Raw genomic sequence first — 15,140 nt, forward strand, 5'->3', positions numbered from 1 at the left:
GGGACTATATCGAATTAAAAGCTTCTGCACAGCAAAGGAAACAATAAAAAATAAATAAAAAGCCTTAGTCTCCTTCCATCAGACCATCAGAATGAGGGGTCCTTCCAGTCTGAGGAGGAAGTGTTACTTGCCAATTTGCCACAACTGCATATTTGTCTAAATGATGTGAAAGAGTAAGGAACTTTGCTTAATACAAATATACTTCCTGATAGAAAAGTTGACCGTTTAAAGAGGGCTGAAGTTCTCTACAGGTACTTAACACTAAGTACTCTTCAGCACCCAAGTAGTCGTGGCCGAGTGGTTAAGGCGATGGACTAGAAATCCATTGGGGTCTCCCCGCGCAGGTTCGAATCCTGCCGACTACGACATCCCTCCCTATTAAAGCATAGCCAGTTGGGGAAGAATGCTGTTACCTTAAACAGAGAAACTGGATTGTTCTCCAACCTGGCTCTTTATGGTTGTCTCCAAAACCCTCCACGAAGCACCCTGATCGCACTCAAGATAGCATGGGGTCTTCTATATTACTATTATTATTGTTAAGTAATTACTCTTTTATTTTTAAGTAATTCTCCCTAGAACAGCCAAGGCTTTGGTGATGCCTTCCTGTTTCCCACAAGCAAAACTCTGCTTACAAGGCAGCCTTTGCTAAAGAAAAACTTGGCAGAAGTTATCAGATTCCTTCCTCTTTCAAGTGTGTGTTCAGAGGAATGAAAAACAGTAAAAAGCGTTGAGTCACAAAGTCACATGGATCAGTGATGCTGAGCTGTGACAAGTCCTCTTTGCTGAGCAGTGCCCACCTGATCAACATGACTTGGTTTTGTCTCCTAAGACCTGGGCTTCTAGAGGATGAGCTTCATCTTTCTTTGCAACACTCATCATCTCTCATGAATCCCTCTCACATTCAGCACACGGGTTGCTTTGACTTTGAGAAACTAATAGAATTTTAGAATGTCAAAGCTAATGAAATGTTATGGCCCTTCCGTGGAAACAATTCCTAACATTAGATTGAGGAAATTGACTCACATGACATCAATATACAGAATTTTAAAATGAAAACGTGTTCAAAAAGATACCTTAGAGAAGAGTATTGGTAGTATAAGCAGAAATTCCTCTTATTCTGGATACTCCTTTCTGAAGGAGCCCATGGAGAATGAAGCTCTGGCTCTGGGGGCTGGAATAGAGGTCCTGAGCCAGGACTGACCATTACACAGAATCTTGCTTTGTAGATCAGCATATGATCTGGTTTCCGAATACTGCTGTTAGGATTCTAGAAGGAGTTCTTTTCTCTTTACTTTTAAATCGCTGGAATTTCTTATAAACTGGGAATAAAACCAAAACCAAAACACAATAGTGAATAGTGTAACAAAAACAAAAGTTACAGCAATTGAAACAGAGAATGTAAGTAAGGAAGTACATTTCCAATAGAAATAAATATGAACCACTGATATAATTTAAATTTTTTCTAGTAGCCGTATTAAAAGTAAAAAGAGCCAAGCATAATTCCTTTTAATAATATATTTTATTTAACCCAATATATCCAAAATGTCATTTCAACATGTAAGCAATTTGATATTTAACGTTTTTTTCATACAAAATCTTCAAAGTCTGATTTGTATTTTGCAGTTAGAGCTCATCCCAAGTAGGACCAAGTGCTCAATAGTCACATGTTGCAAGTGGCTAAAGTATTGGACATCTCAGATCTGGAGTGTGCAGAGAGCATACAACTGAGTTGGTAGAAGATTGAAACAAAGGGAGGGTCTACACTGAAAACAATAGGCTATGGTCCAAGATAGAAGTCTTCTTGGCATGCACTTCTCAGTGCTTTGGGACTAGTGCTGTAACACCCCATAACGAAACTTGCTATTTCAAGGTGCTCTTTCTTAACTCCCTCAGGAGTGTCTGCAAAATCCCAGTGAGTGCTGCTCCCAGTTCCTGTTCCAACGTGGTAGGCAGCACCTGTCCCAACATGGTGGACAGCTTCTGTCTGAGCATCATAAGCAGCTCCTGTTTCAGCACCATGGACGCTGTCCAGCCCACCAAAGGTTCTATCTCCAGGAAGGCATAGGCCAGGAAGTCCATGAGCCTCCTTCACTCATGTCTCTTTTCTTCTCATTTGATTCAGTTGTGGGGATATTCATCTCTGATTGGCTGATTTGCTGTCCTTAAAGCTAAGGTAGTGTTCCTCAACTGTGAAATTGAATATTAGCTTCTCCAATGTTGTCACTCCTAGGTTCTTCACCTCCTGAAATCCTGTGCATTCTTAAAAATTGCCTCCCCATGTCTCCTACTTTGAAAAGTCCTCAAGTTCATTCTTTATTCTCCTTCTTCTGTGCCCCTTATGGTTTCTTTGCCGTAACATTGTTTAAGAAAATGCAACAATAATATTAGTGCTTCCATAGCTCTTTGTTAAAATGTCTCATATGAAACGACTTCTATATTTATCATTCATTCTGCCTGCTAGCATGTGTGTTTTTGAAGACACGAACTGTTTGTCATATCTTAATCCTTGAAGCCCAAGCAGTCAGTTATTAAATCACTTTAAATGATGTAAACTAATGTATTAGAAACTAACCCCACTTATGAATCTAACTGCTGTGTGTCCTTTACATAGTATATTCCTTTAGTGCATCCTTTCATCTCTCTCTCTCTTTTTTTTTTTTTTTTTGGCACCATTTAAAAGTCTCAGTAAAGTAAATGGTTTATGAATCTTTGATATTTCCTTTGTTACATCTGTTAGTCTTTCCGAAGCAACAAAACATCCTAAATGAAATGCTATTTATGAGATATCTATGACTTTGAAATGGAAAGTGCCACCTCTACATGGCAATTGCAGTAAACACTCAGTAAAAACACAGAATTCAGAATATTCATTAAGACTTAAGAGAACTAATGTTGTCTAGCATCTGTCTCCCTTTTGCATGCTACCTTCTTCAACAAGAAAGGGAGGATGTCACAAATCAAGGGCTTCTTCTCAGTGGAGATCTTAGAGTAAGGGTCGAAAAGGAAATGAAATAGAGTTTCCAATAACCTCTGGTTGAAAAAGAACAACGTTCCATTCCACTCTGTTGGACATACATATGTTTCATTCTAGTGTCCCAAATGTGTACTGTGAAAAACCCACACCCATGATCCCTCTGAAAAAGGAGAGAGACACTCTAGGAACTGGTTTGACTGGGATTTTAGCTTCAGGCATGGGTGAACTATGGCCTCCTAATTACAAAATTGAGGTTAATGACTCACATTGCCATATTTCAAAGATGATATTTCTTCCACAACTCTGTACTTATTTACAGTTTAGTAATGATTAAGCTTGTAAGTTAAACTTAGGTTTTGTAACATAAAGGACACTCTTCAATGCAGAGGATTCTCAGCCTCATGTCTATCTTCTCCTGCGGTATTTGCGAATCCCTGACATGGTTTCTACAGTTGTTAGCTTTGTGTCAGGGCCATCTCTCTGTGAGGAGGTGAACAAGTTTTATTTTACATACCATGGGATTTTGAACCAAAAATAATCTGAGTCTCTGTCTTAATAACTTTATGACCATTGGATGAGAAGAATTTGTTAGCTCTATTTTGTTGTTTTGGGAAACACATAAAATGACTGAGAAGATATGTGGGCTCCAAACAAATTTCTTCTAACTGTTGTAATAGATTTGTCTGACGTGAACCCAACATATATGTTCCCAATGATGAATTCACACTTACCACTATACCAGGGAAGAAAGTTTTACTGAAAATCACTATGCTCACTGCCATGCCTTTATATATTTCTGATGTTCACAGACCAAAACAGGCACATGTCCACCTAAAGCAAATAACTTTCAAAGCCTTGACTGACCCTTGCTGCTGATAGCATTGACAAACTTTCTTTTTCTCTTACATTTCACTATCATGCTGCTCCTGAGAACAAATAGGCAGTACCTTAAGGATCTAGTTCACAGGCTACCTCTTGTGTATAGAAAAGACATGGACTGGTACTCTCTTCCAATCAGCACCTTCAAGTCCCATTCACTGAAAATTACACATTTCAATTTTACTCATGCTTTCCACCTTCTCTGCCATTATGCTGTCAGTCTTAAGCAGTTTCTTCAAACTCTCCCTGTGTGGACTATATTTATTTGCCCTGGTTTTGGAGTATCCTGCCTAATGGACATTAATCACAAGAGCAGGGGTCATGCTCTTTGCCTTGTTAACTTTGTGTTATTATGCCTCAGTCAATAAGACTAATTCCATTCAGAAATGGGGTTTTATCATATCACAAATCATATGAAAGAGACTTTTTAATTAAGATGGCTCCAAGATGTAATGATTAGCACTCTGGTCTCTGAATCCAGCGATCTGAGTTTAAAGAAACTGTTTATTTCACAGCTTTGTTTCCCTGTTGCCAGTTTGTTGTCTACAAAAGCCGAACTACGCAATTTTATTCTTGATCTCTCTCAGCACTTAATATCTGCATCTAGGAGGCTTCAGACAGTCTCATCATGTTTCATAGGGAAGGAAAAAGGGGTCAAAAGTAAATACATTCATTTAAAATAGCATCAAAAAGAATAAAATACTCAGGAATAAATTTAACAAAAGAAGTGCAAAACTTACACTCTGAAAACTACAAAGCATTGCTGAAATGAATGGACATCTAAATAAAGAGGAATATATCTCATGTTCGTAGACTGGATCTTAACATTGTTAAGATGGCAATTTTCCTCGAAATTGATCTACAGATTCAATCCAATTCCCATCAGAATCCCAGCTGAATTGCTTGTGGAAATTGATGAGTTGATTCTAAAATTCACATGGAATTTCAAGGGACCCAGAATATCCAGAACGATCTTGAAAAGAAGAAAAAACTAAGAGGACTCGTACTTCCCAATTTCAAAACTAACTACAAGGCAATGATCATCAAGACAGTGTTATAATAGTATAAGGATACACGTATAGATCAATGGTATAGAACTGAGAGTCCAGATATAAAGTCATATGTCTATGGTTAACTGATTTTTTTTAAGGGTACCAAGACCATTCAGTGGTGAAAAATAGTCTTTTCAACAAATGGTACTGGGAAAACTATATAACAACATGCAAAAGAATGAAGTTAGATCCTTACCTCACACAACATACATACATTAACTCAAAATGAATCAAAGACATAATGCAAGAGCTAATATTATAAAACTCTTAGAAGGAAATATAGGAGTAACTCTTCATAACCTCAGATTGGCAATGGATTCTTAGATATGACAGCAAAAGCACAAGTAACAAAAAATAATTGATAAATTAGACTTCTTAAAAATTAAAAACTTTTGTGCTTCAAAAGGCACTGTCAGGAAAGTGAGAAGACAACACAAAGAATGGAAGAAAATATTTTCAAATCATATATCTGATAAGGGACTTGCATCTAGATTATATAAAGAACTCTTACAACTCAAGACAAATAACCCATTTGGGCAAAGGACATGAATAGACATTTCTCCAAGAAAGATATACAAATAGCCAATAACCACATGAAACATATATATAATTAGTCATCTGGGAAATGCAAATTAAAACCACAATGAAATACCACTTCCCACTTTCTAGGATGGCTTGAATGAAAATGACATATAATAGCAAGCGTTGGGGAAGAATGGAGAAATCAGAACTGTCATACACTGCTGGTCGGAAGGAAAATCATACATCCACATTGGAAAACAGTCTAGCAGTTCTTGGAACAAACATAGAGTTACCATATGACCCAACAATTCCACTCCTAGGTATATAAACCAGATAAATGAAAGTATATATAGTGAAAACTAAAATCTCTCTTCGATCTACGTGCTCAGCTATTTAATTTCTATCCACAATAGCAAACTGAAACCAGGGCTCATATAATCTTCCAGAGTTAAAATATATGCACGCACTTAAGCTCTATTTTTTTTTTAAATCGTTGCTATTACATGTAATTCTGAAGTGAATGTTAAAGTTTGTTCCAGTTTGTGGGGTGTATCTCATGAATCTCTTCCAGAGGCTGGCAGAGCAGAAGCTGATCTCATTCCAACAATCCATCAGATAAGGAGTCCTTCCAGTTCTGAGGATAAAGTGTTACTTGACAACATGGTGTAACAGCGTGATAGTCACTCAAATGACGTCAGAGAGTAGGAAACATTGCAAATACTCTTTCTGATCCATGATTCAATCTTTCTGGTATGTGATTTGCTTTGAGAAATAAGTTTCAGCGCAGCTGTTTACTTTTATAAGCCACCGTCTTCTCGTGTAGTCGTGGCCGAGCGGTTAAGGCGATGGACTAGAAATCCATTGGGGTCTCCCCGCGCAGGTTCGAATCCTGCCGACTACGTGGTAGCTAGCTGTATGGTAGTTGGTCCTCAAAGCTGCTGTGTATTTTGACAAATCTTGGAGTTGCAAGTCCAAAGACAAACATGAATTCTTGCCAGTTTATGATCCTTCAATTAACTCACCTGTGATGGAGCTCCCTCATACTGGCCAGAAAAAAGAAGTCATAATGACTGTATTTTCCAGCATGTTTGACATGAATCCTAATATATTTTCTTTTCTCCCAAGAAGAGTCCTAGCTTCAGAGATACCTTGGTGTTTCCTGCTATCAAAATCCTACTTGGGGAGTAGGAAGTGGTGATTCATGGGATGGAGATGGCCGCTTGCTCCTCTGCCTCCGCTGCCCCCGCTGCCCCCACAGTTTAAGGACTGCTCAGGAGCATGACAAGCGGGACCCGGTGGTGGCCTATTACTGTCGTTTGTATGTGATGCAAACTGGAATGAAGATTGACAGTAAAACTCCTGAATGTCATAAATTTTTATCAAAGCTAATAGATCAGAAGCTCTTAAGAAGCAGTGGGTGATAATGAAGCTTTACTCAAGACATAGTTGGTTCTGCCCATTTGGAGAATTATGCTTCGAAAGTGTTTTTGTATGCAGATAACGGAGATCATGCTGGGCAATTTCACAAAAACATGATCAAGTCCTTCCATACTGTGAGTCTTTTAATAGATGCCGTAACAGTGTTTGGAGAGCTCACTGATGAAGTGAGTGTACATTCTTTATCGTCTTGTTAGCTGGAGAGAAGTATTGTTGCTTTTTATCAGTTTTATTATTGCATTGTTTATTTAGAGCAGCGTGTCCATCAGAAATGTAGTATATGCAAAACGTGTAATTTTAAATTGTCTACTAGCCACATTTTAAAAAGTAAAAACAAAAGATGGAATTATTTTTTTAAAAAAATCCTACTTGCTTCTCCATGGAATTGTTGCCTTTTCAGGAATTTCCTTTCTCATACATAGCTGTATCCTTTATATCTCTGAACACACTCATTTTCATCTGAGTGAGGTTGATCTACAGCTCCATGGTTGCTTCACACAACTCCAGCCTGTTTATGTGGTAAAGTGCCAGAAGTAAATGCTATCAGAAGACAGCAAAATTCTTTGCTTCCATGTGCCTGGAAAACTATCTACTGAAAAGCTGTAATCAACAGATATATAAAGTTTATTTTCTTCCTATCAAGAATATTAATATTTACAATAATTAAGTATAATAATCATGATAAGCTCAAATGATATGCAGTGAATAAAATCTATCTTCTATCTGTGTGCTCTAGATGTTTAGTTTCTCTCCACAGTGGAATGAATTTTTGTATAATCTTCCAGAGTTATATGTGTGTGTAGTATTCAATCCACTCTTTATTTTTAAATGAAGGGTAGCAAACTTATATTCAGTGATTGTCTTGGTTATTTCTTTCCCTTAAACATATATTCTAACCTGTACAAAATATCCCCAACTGATTTTTTGACAACAATACAAAAAAAAATTCATTGGAGAAGAGATAGCCTTTCAAAAAGTGATAATGGAGGAATTGGACATCCATAGACAAAACAACAAACAAACAAACAAAAAAACCCCACATTGACCTAAACTTCATTCTCTACAGGAAAATTAAAATGTCACACACTGAAATCTAAAATGTAAAACTGTAAAACTTTTAGAGAATAACATAGGAAATCTTCAGGATCTTAGTCCTTAGACTTGATACCAAAGCCCAATCCTTAAAAGTAAAACAGATAAATTGGATCTCATCAAAATTAAAAACTTTTACTCTTCAAAAAAATACTATTAAGAGGTTGAAAAACTCTACAAATTGGGAGAACATATTTGCAAACCACATATCTGACAAAGAACATTCACAAAAATTCTCAAGACTCAGCGGATTAAAAAAACAACCCAACAATCCAATTAGAACATGGATAAAAGACATGAAGAGACATTTCTCTGATGGGGACACACAGATGGGAAGTCAGCACATGACTAGGAACATGTGCATAGAGTTTAGCTCAGCTTTATAAAATTGACTCTAGCAATGGTCCCTAACCATAACGATCTTACAGCTTTCCCATATACCCTTTTTCAGGTCTTGACTCGAACATTTTTGTTTCCTAGAAAGTGCCTGATGCACAGGTGCATAGGCCAAATGAACCTCTTTGGAGGTGGCGACTGTGTTCTGTTAATGCTCGCGGGAGAATTTTGGCTGTCCATACAGATGTAGAGGTGATGACCCCATCCTCCCCCTGCAAAGTTGTCTTGGGCTGTCAGCATGAGGTCTGCAGCTTCTGTGGCAGAGAATAGGGAAAAGAGCAGAAACTCTGAGAATCTACTGGAGAAGGAGAACGACCTGCAGAATCCATAAAAGAATCAAAAAGGGTGAAGGACAGCTCAAGAAGGAAACCAGTCAGTGTCTTCCGAGGTTTGACTTCTTGCTGCTATAACCATGCTTGCCTCAGGGGAAAATTGCCCTGAGGTTTCGGCAAAATCCTGATCTCAGAAAAGAGCCTTGTCCTTACCCTTGGGAGCTATCATTTCCAGTTCGGGGCCTTGGCAACCTGTTGAGTCTCTGGGGCCTTCTATCTTAATTCCTAAGTCTTTCTGTTTCCAAGCGATGAGACCACATTCAAACGAATCTGCCATATGACCAGACCTCTGAAAGTGGAAAGCAAAGCTTAGATGACTCCAGGTCGGGGTATTGAGGGGAGGAATCGCAGTTGGCGCTGAACCCCACAAGAAGGGAGAGCCTGGGGGAAAGGAGGCTTACTTTGGAGTCTCCAATAATCGAGAGTAACAGAGCAAGTGAAACCTGCACAGGCACAGAAGGAGGGGAATAACTAAAGCTGAAACAGAGATATTGGCCACCTTTGCCTGATAGATTGGAGTGCGTGTTTAGAAGGAGGGGAAAGAAGAAAGGTAGTCGGTTCCAGGACCAAGAAGAAATCCCAAGGCAAGGGCTTTGGTTTGGGAAGAGCCTGACTCTTGAGAGGTTTTAAAAGTCTTTCCTGGGTTCTTGTTCTGGAAAGCTGACATCCTAGCCATCGTTGCTCCCTACCTCTCTATCATAATTCCCAGTCCAAAGGGAATGATTGGCATCCTCTTGAAGAAAGGGCTGAAGATTCGCGAAGACTGCAAACTAGAGATTGTGCGGCATTAATATTTTGAGAATGACATGGACTGTAAGGGTGGGAAAGAAAGAGAAAAGTATAGAGAAAGCGGATGAAGAAAAAGAATAGTGAAAAGAAGCATTGAAGTGTTGGGCATGTGGATAAGACATCACGGCTGAGAAATATTTCCATTTCCTTCGTGGCGAGCAGAGTGGCGCAGCGGGAGCGTGCTGGGCCCATAACCCAGAGGTCGATGGATCGAAACCATCCTCTGCTACACCTGGGTTTTTCCCGTTCTCAAGTGCCAACATTTTTCCTGCTTCTTTCACCTACTGAAGCATACAAATGGTAGTCAAAAGAAGAAAGCCACAGGAGACAATTTCACAACCATTCGCAGCCTCTCATCTTCCTGGGACAAGAGTATCTCATTTTCTCCGCTCCAGCTATCTTCAAAGTGTACAGAATAATAGCAAATGCTACCCAGTTTTACTTGTCTTCCACCTCAACTGCCTACTCCCTCACTTCTTGCTTGGCTCTCACTTAGAGGTGCTCAAAAAATATATGTTGAATCAAAGAAGCCTTACCATGACCATGGCCACACACATTTCCTCAACTGCTGTTTGTTCTGGTCCTTGAATGGGATGAAGTCAAGATAAACTGTGGAAGGAAAGCATTAGAGAAAGACCGGAATGATGGGGAATCTCCAAGTGTTGGGCTTAGGCAGAGGTGGATTGATGTGATGCCACCTCCTCCTAGAGGAAGGGATATGGAGGAGAAGGTGTCCAGTTGGGAAATGCTGGGCAATGGCAGGAGAAGGAGAAGAGGAGCAGAGAGAAGAGGAAAAAGAATGGAAGATGATGAGAAAGGAGACCAGAGTGTGGTGGACAAAAGGGAAGACATAGAGAGAAGGGAAGGAGGAGCAGTTGAGAGGAAACTCAGGAAAGGAAGGAAAAGGTACAGGATTGGGGCAATGTGGAGTTTGAGGGAGATGGTCTTCACCAACTGAAACAAAAATAACTTCAGCCTCCATTTGTTTGGTTTCAGGTAAGGGACCAAGAGGAAACTTGACACTTGAGCCTAGGACTTCCTGACCTGCCACTACATACCTAAAAGGCATCAAGCAAATATACTATGCTTCAGTCCTCTTCGTCAGCTGGGTGCTGCTTCTTCCTCAAATGGCAGCTCGTTTCCCTCTACAAATTTTTGTATAATTCAGGCCTAGTGCTTTTCTCCTGACTACTCGGAGGTAAAACACACCCCCTTCATACAGGTGCAATCACTGATTTCAGGAATAAAGCACCCGAATCAATCTTACCCTAAGTATTCAGCCTGACTTTGATCTTTTCGCTTATTTATTAATCAATAATGCAGAGATCAATAATGATTTGCTCAGCTGCCACAGACTCCCCGATCCCCAAGGCCTGGGGTGAAATTAGGAAGTACCAAGACTTCGGAAAGACCCATATATTCCTTCACATTATGGACCACTGGGTTGATAGAGCCGCACACTTTTAATCTGAGCGTCTGTGGTTCAAATTCCTGTTTTTCTTTTTTTGACTTCCGCCTCACCAAATAGGACCCACCACCTGGAGGATACCCACTGGGGAATGTCTGCAGACTTAGTAAGTTAAGAATAAGAAAAAATTACAACTTGCAGATCCATCCACAGTCGTACCTATCACTGCTTTTGGGCCCCAGTAAAAGTCAGCCAGGTGTAACGTTGTTGTCCCTGTCTGGTTGGATCACAAAGGAAATGGCTTTACTTAATTTCTTTAGTTGTGTAAGTGGTTTGCTTATTCATACCCAGTTTGGATTTGAGACTTGGTGACCTAGCTAGGAGTCTTGGCTTTCACGTGTATTTGATCCAAAATTTTGTGGAGTTTCCCTTTGTAAGTGTCCAAGGACGTACATGATTGGAGAAGCGCCCTGATAAGGGTGCGATTCTTTGCACACAGAAACGCTCCGATCAAGTTATTTTTTTTTTAGGAAAATCTGCCTTGTAAGCAGGGCTTCCATTGCAGGAAACAGGAAGGCATCTCCAAAGCCTTGGCTCTTCTAGGGAGAATTCCTTAAAAATAATAGTAGTAATTACTTAAAATAATAATAGTGATAAAAATAATAATAGAAGACCCCCACGCTGTTTGGGGCGCTATCGGCGTGTTTCGTGGCGCGTTTCCGCAGCAACCATAAAGAGCCAGGTTGGAGAACAATCCAGTTTTTCTTTAAGGCAACAGCATTCTTCCCCAACTGGCTGTCTCAATAGGAAGAGGTGGCCGTAGTCGGCAGGATTCGAACCTGCGCGGGGAAACCCCAATGGATTTCTAGTCCATCGCCTTAACCACTCGGCCACGACTACACAGCTGTTACACACTCTATTAGCATAAGTAGCTACATGGAACTTCAGCTCTCTTCAAAGGATTAAATTTTCTACCAGAAAGTGTATCCTTATTAAACGAAAGGTCTTACTCTTTGACGTCCTTTAGAGGAATATCACACTATGATGGCAAATTGGCAAGTAGCACTTCCTCCTCAATCTGGAAGGGCGCCTTGTACTGATGGGCTGGTAGAAGGAGCCTAAGCAGGAGACATCCTGAGAGACCAGCTTCCTGCTTTGTCAGTTTCTGAAGGGGATCCATGAGATACACACACTCAACAACTGAGACACACTCTAACATTCGTTGCAGAATTATGAGTATAACAACGATTTGAAAAACTCGAAATGACCATCAGTTTTAAAAATAAATTTTTGGACATCCATACAATGGACGATTTTGAAATTTCTAAAAGATTTGTCTTAGAAAACTCACAACTATTGGTATTTGGTTTGAAGGATTGTCCCACCTATAAACTCTCTGTGAATCCTGAGATTTATTTTAAATCTGAACTTCAAAATAAATTTACTATGTTAAAGGTTACAAACTCTTTATGGTCAAAATTGAGGTATTAGCAAACGCAATGGTAGTAAGACCAAATAGCATTTGCTAGAATACAGTGAGGGGAGGACTATTCTTATTATCCTAAAGAAAAACAGATGTTTTTAAACTACCAGAGACATAGTCCACCTCGATCGTGGAGGTCACTTTCCTTTTGAATCTGAGATTCTCTCTAAATCTGCTAGTTTATGCCTTGGAGACGTATTTCCATTCCTAGAATTCAGAAAGTCCTTGGTTTTGGAGTCCTTGACATTTCCATAAAAAGGGATCTAAGCCAAGTGTCCCCTTCGTTATCCCATTCTCATAAACCAGATAGATAGTCTCTGACTGAAGAATCAACCCTATTAATTTAGCTAGAGTTATTCTAACATTTACATGTTTTCATTTCTTTTTGGCGCTATTCTGCGCTGGGAGGGACCGAGAATGTCCTCCTGCTGAATTCGGATCCCTGGAAAACCTATATTCTAAGTGCCTCCCTTTCCCTCGGGCTGAGGAGGCTGAAGGCTTCTTTAGCTTGGGAATTGTCTCGCGTCCTTCATTAGGACAGCATGAGTGACCTTCAAAGGAAGGGGTCCGAGACCTCTGCTGCTTTATCTTTTCCAATTAGGACAGAGGTTGCTTCTTCACCCCCCATCCTTCCCTCACTTCCACCCTCCTCACTCCGAATTGTCGCCGCAGTCCGATTTTTATCGTTCTTTTGGAAGCACAAGTCAGTTTGATGCCCTGGAAGAGATTCCTGATTTAGATTTTAAACCTGAAAGTAAACACAGATGACTACCACTCCCAATCCATCCCCCACCGCCCGCCATTTCTCGCATGTTTTCTTTATTCGAATTCCTTCTCCCATTGGTATTTGCTACTGGAGACTGTTTAGAGCTCACTCGAATCTGAAGCTGCCCTTCTGCCGGTTCCCGAGAATTAGGTGGAATCGTGCGCGTCTGCGATTGTCAGCGGCTTGTGGGCAAGCTCCAGTCTAGGAAGTTCGAGTCGCTTGTCTAGGAGCTTTTTATTGAATTACATCACCAGCTGGTTCTTGATCTGCTCTAGATGAGCTCTTTCATTCGCGAGGGAGAGTCCTGGACAGGGCTAAGAAACTTTTTGATGCCAGATCTGCTGTTGGTGAACGTGCCACACATCCAACACTAGTTGTCACTTTAGCCGGCTACAGCACCAACATCCCGGTAGTCGTGGCCGAGTGGTTAAGGCGATGGACTTGAAATCCATTGGGGGTTCCCCGCGCAGGTTCGAATCCTGTCGACTACGGTTTTACTTGGAGTGCTGCATTGTTAAACATGTAGTCCCTCCCGCTACTAAAAGCACCGTGATATTCTCGTTAACTACCGTTGATCTGTCACTACCGTCAACTCAAAGGATACTGGGATTCATAAAAAGCAGTGACACGGGCCATTTTTGTTGAACACTTAAGATGTGATGTAAGCACGAGCCCCGTAATATTTACATCTCCATTTGGTATTTAAACTGTGTGGTGACAATAATTGTACACAGTAAAGACAGATTTTTACAGTTGCAGAGTAGAGGTGTTTTTTGCATTTTCATGTGGGACAGAAAATTTATGTATCTATAAATAGAAGGAAGAAGAAAGCAAACTTCAATTTTGACCAAACTAAAAATGATTTGAATAGTATGTGAATGATGGAGTATGAAGAATAGGTTCCACATACTGTGAAGGTCAAAGGGTTGTAATGAAACCATAAGTAGTGTTTTCTTGGTACAGTATCTGCAAAAACAAAACAGACAAACAGGTGTGCATAGTGTTTCACAGCTAGTGGCACACCGTGAGAGAGAAAGCCAACACTCTCTGGTTTTGAACAATAGAATGTGTTTACATGTAGAAGCAGGAACTTCACAGAACTCATTTATTTATTATGAAGGAGAACCTAGATATGAAGGCTTGGAGAACCTAGATATGAAGGTTTGGATAAGCAATTTACACAAAGGGGCAATGCTGAGAAGAAGCAAGCAGTGAATAAGATCAGTGTACAGGGGGTAGGATCTTCATTGTGAGCACGCTTGGAGTTAGTGATGCGTTGGTTGTGAGGAAAAAAGAATTGTTGCTTAAAAATCCCACACACGGAGAAAAAGCACATGAGAAGCCAGGATAATCATTCTCATTTCCTTTTCATTTTCTGTCTCATCAACTAAAATGTAGGCTCCACAAGAGCAGGAACTTCTATATGCTTTGTTTCTCACTATATTCTCAATGAGTAGAATAGTACACATTGTAGGTGTTCAAAAGTAAAATAAATAAATAAATAAATAAATAAATAAATAAATAAATAATATCCCACACACAGCCTGGTATCTTAAAGGAGGGGTGGGGGATCTTCTCAGTCCCCAGTCCATGTGAAATGCCTACAAATTTCTAGTCCAGGAAAATAAAACAAAGCAACCCACACGTCATCCAAGACAAATAGTATACTAAAAAAAAAATAAAAAAATGTCTGAGACCTGGGCAAAACAGTACAAGAACCAATGAAAAAAGGGAAAACTTATACAAAGAATTAATTAGTAAAGAAAAAGCAATAGTCACTCATTTTATCTGAGAAAAAGGGATGCTTGGTATTTTATCCATGGCACAATGACCAGTGAATACTGCCACGAAAATATCATTATGGACCCCCTCCCCAATTTTAACTTGAAATGTGTTAAATCTGTAGATATTTTTAAAATGTAATGTCTTGCATGCCCTTTTAGTGAGAGTCACCTACTTTAAGATTTTCCACATTTAGTTTCTCTCTCTCTCTCTCTCTCTCTCTGTGAG

At 39.8% G+C, this 15,140-nt stretch overlaps 5 non-coding genes across 5 annotated transcripts; 4 read left to right on the plus strand and 1 right to left on the minus strand.

Moving 5' to 3' along the window:
- The first annotated feature begins 283 nt into the window (after positions 1-283).
- TRNAS-AGA (transfer RNA serine (anticodon AGA)) lies at positions 284-365 on the plus strand. Its single transcript has one exon. It is a non-coding gene; the product is annotated as a tRNA-Ser (tRNA).
- A 5,881-nt stretch (positions 366-6,246) lies between these two features.
- TRNAS-AGA (transfer RNA serine (anticodon AGA)) lies at positions 6,247-6,328 on the plus strand. The gene has a single exon. It is a non-coding gene; the product is annotated as a tRNA-Ser (tRNA).
- Positions 6,329-9,630: 3,302 nt separating this feature from the next.
- TRNAM-CAU (transfer RNA methionine (anticodon CAU)) lies at positions 9,631-9,702 on the plus strand. The gene has a single exon. It is a non-coding gene; the product is annotated as a tRNA-Met (tRNA).
- Positions 9,703-11,699: 1,997 nt separating this feature from the next.
- TRNAS-AGA (transfer RNA serine (anticodon AGA)) lies at positions 11,700-11,781 on the minus strand. Its single transcript has one exon. It is a non-coding gene; the product is annotated as a tRNA-Ser (tRNA).
- Positions 11,782-13,539: 1,758 nt separating this feature from the next.
- TRNAS-UGA (transfer RNA serine (anticodon UGA)) lies at positions 13,540-13,621 on the plus strand. Its single transcript has one exon. It is a non-coding gene; the product is annotated as a tRNA-Ser (tRNA).
- The last annotated feature ends 1,519 nt before the right edge of the window (positions 13,622-15,140 follow it).

The sequence above is a fragment of the Hippopotamus amphibius genome, chromosome 11 (assembly GCF_030028045.1).
Source record: "Hippopotamus amphibius kiboko isolate mHipAmp2 chromosome 11, mHipAmp2.hap2, whole genome shotgun sequence".
NCBI lineage: Eukaryota > Metazoa > Chordata > Mammalia > Artiodactyla > Hippopotamidae > Hippopotamus > Hippopotamus amphibius.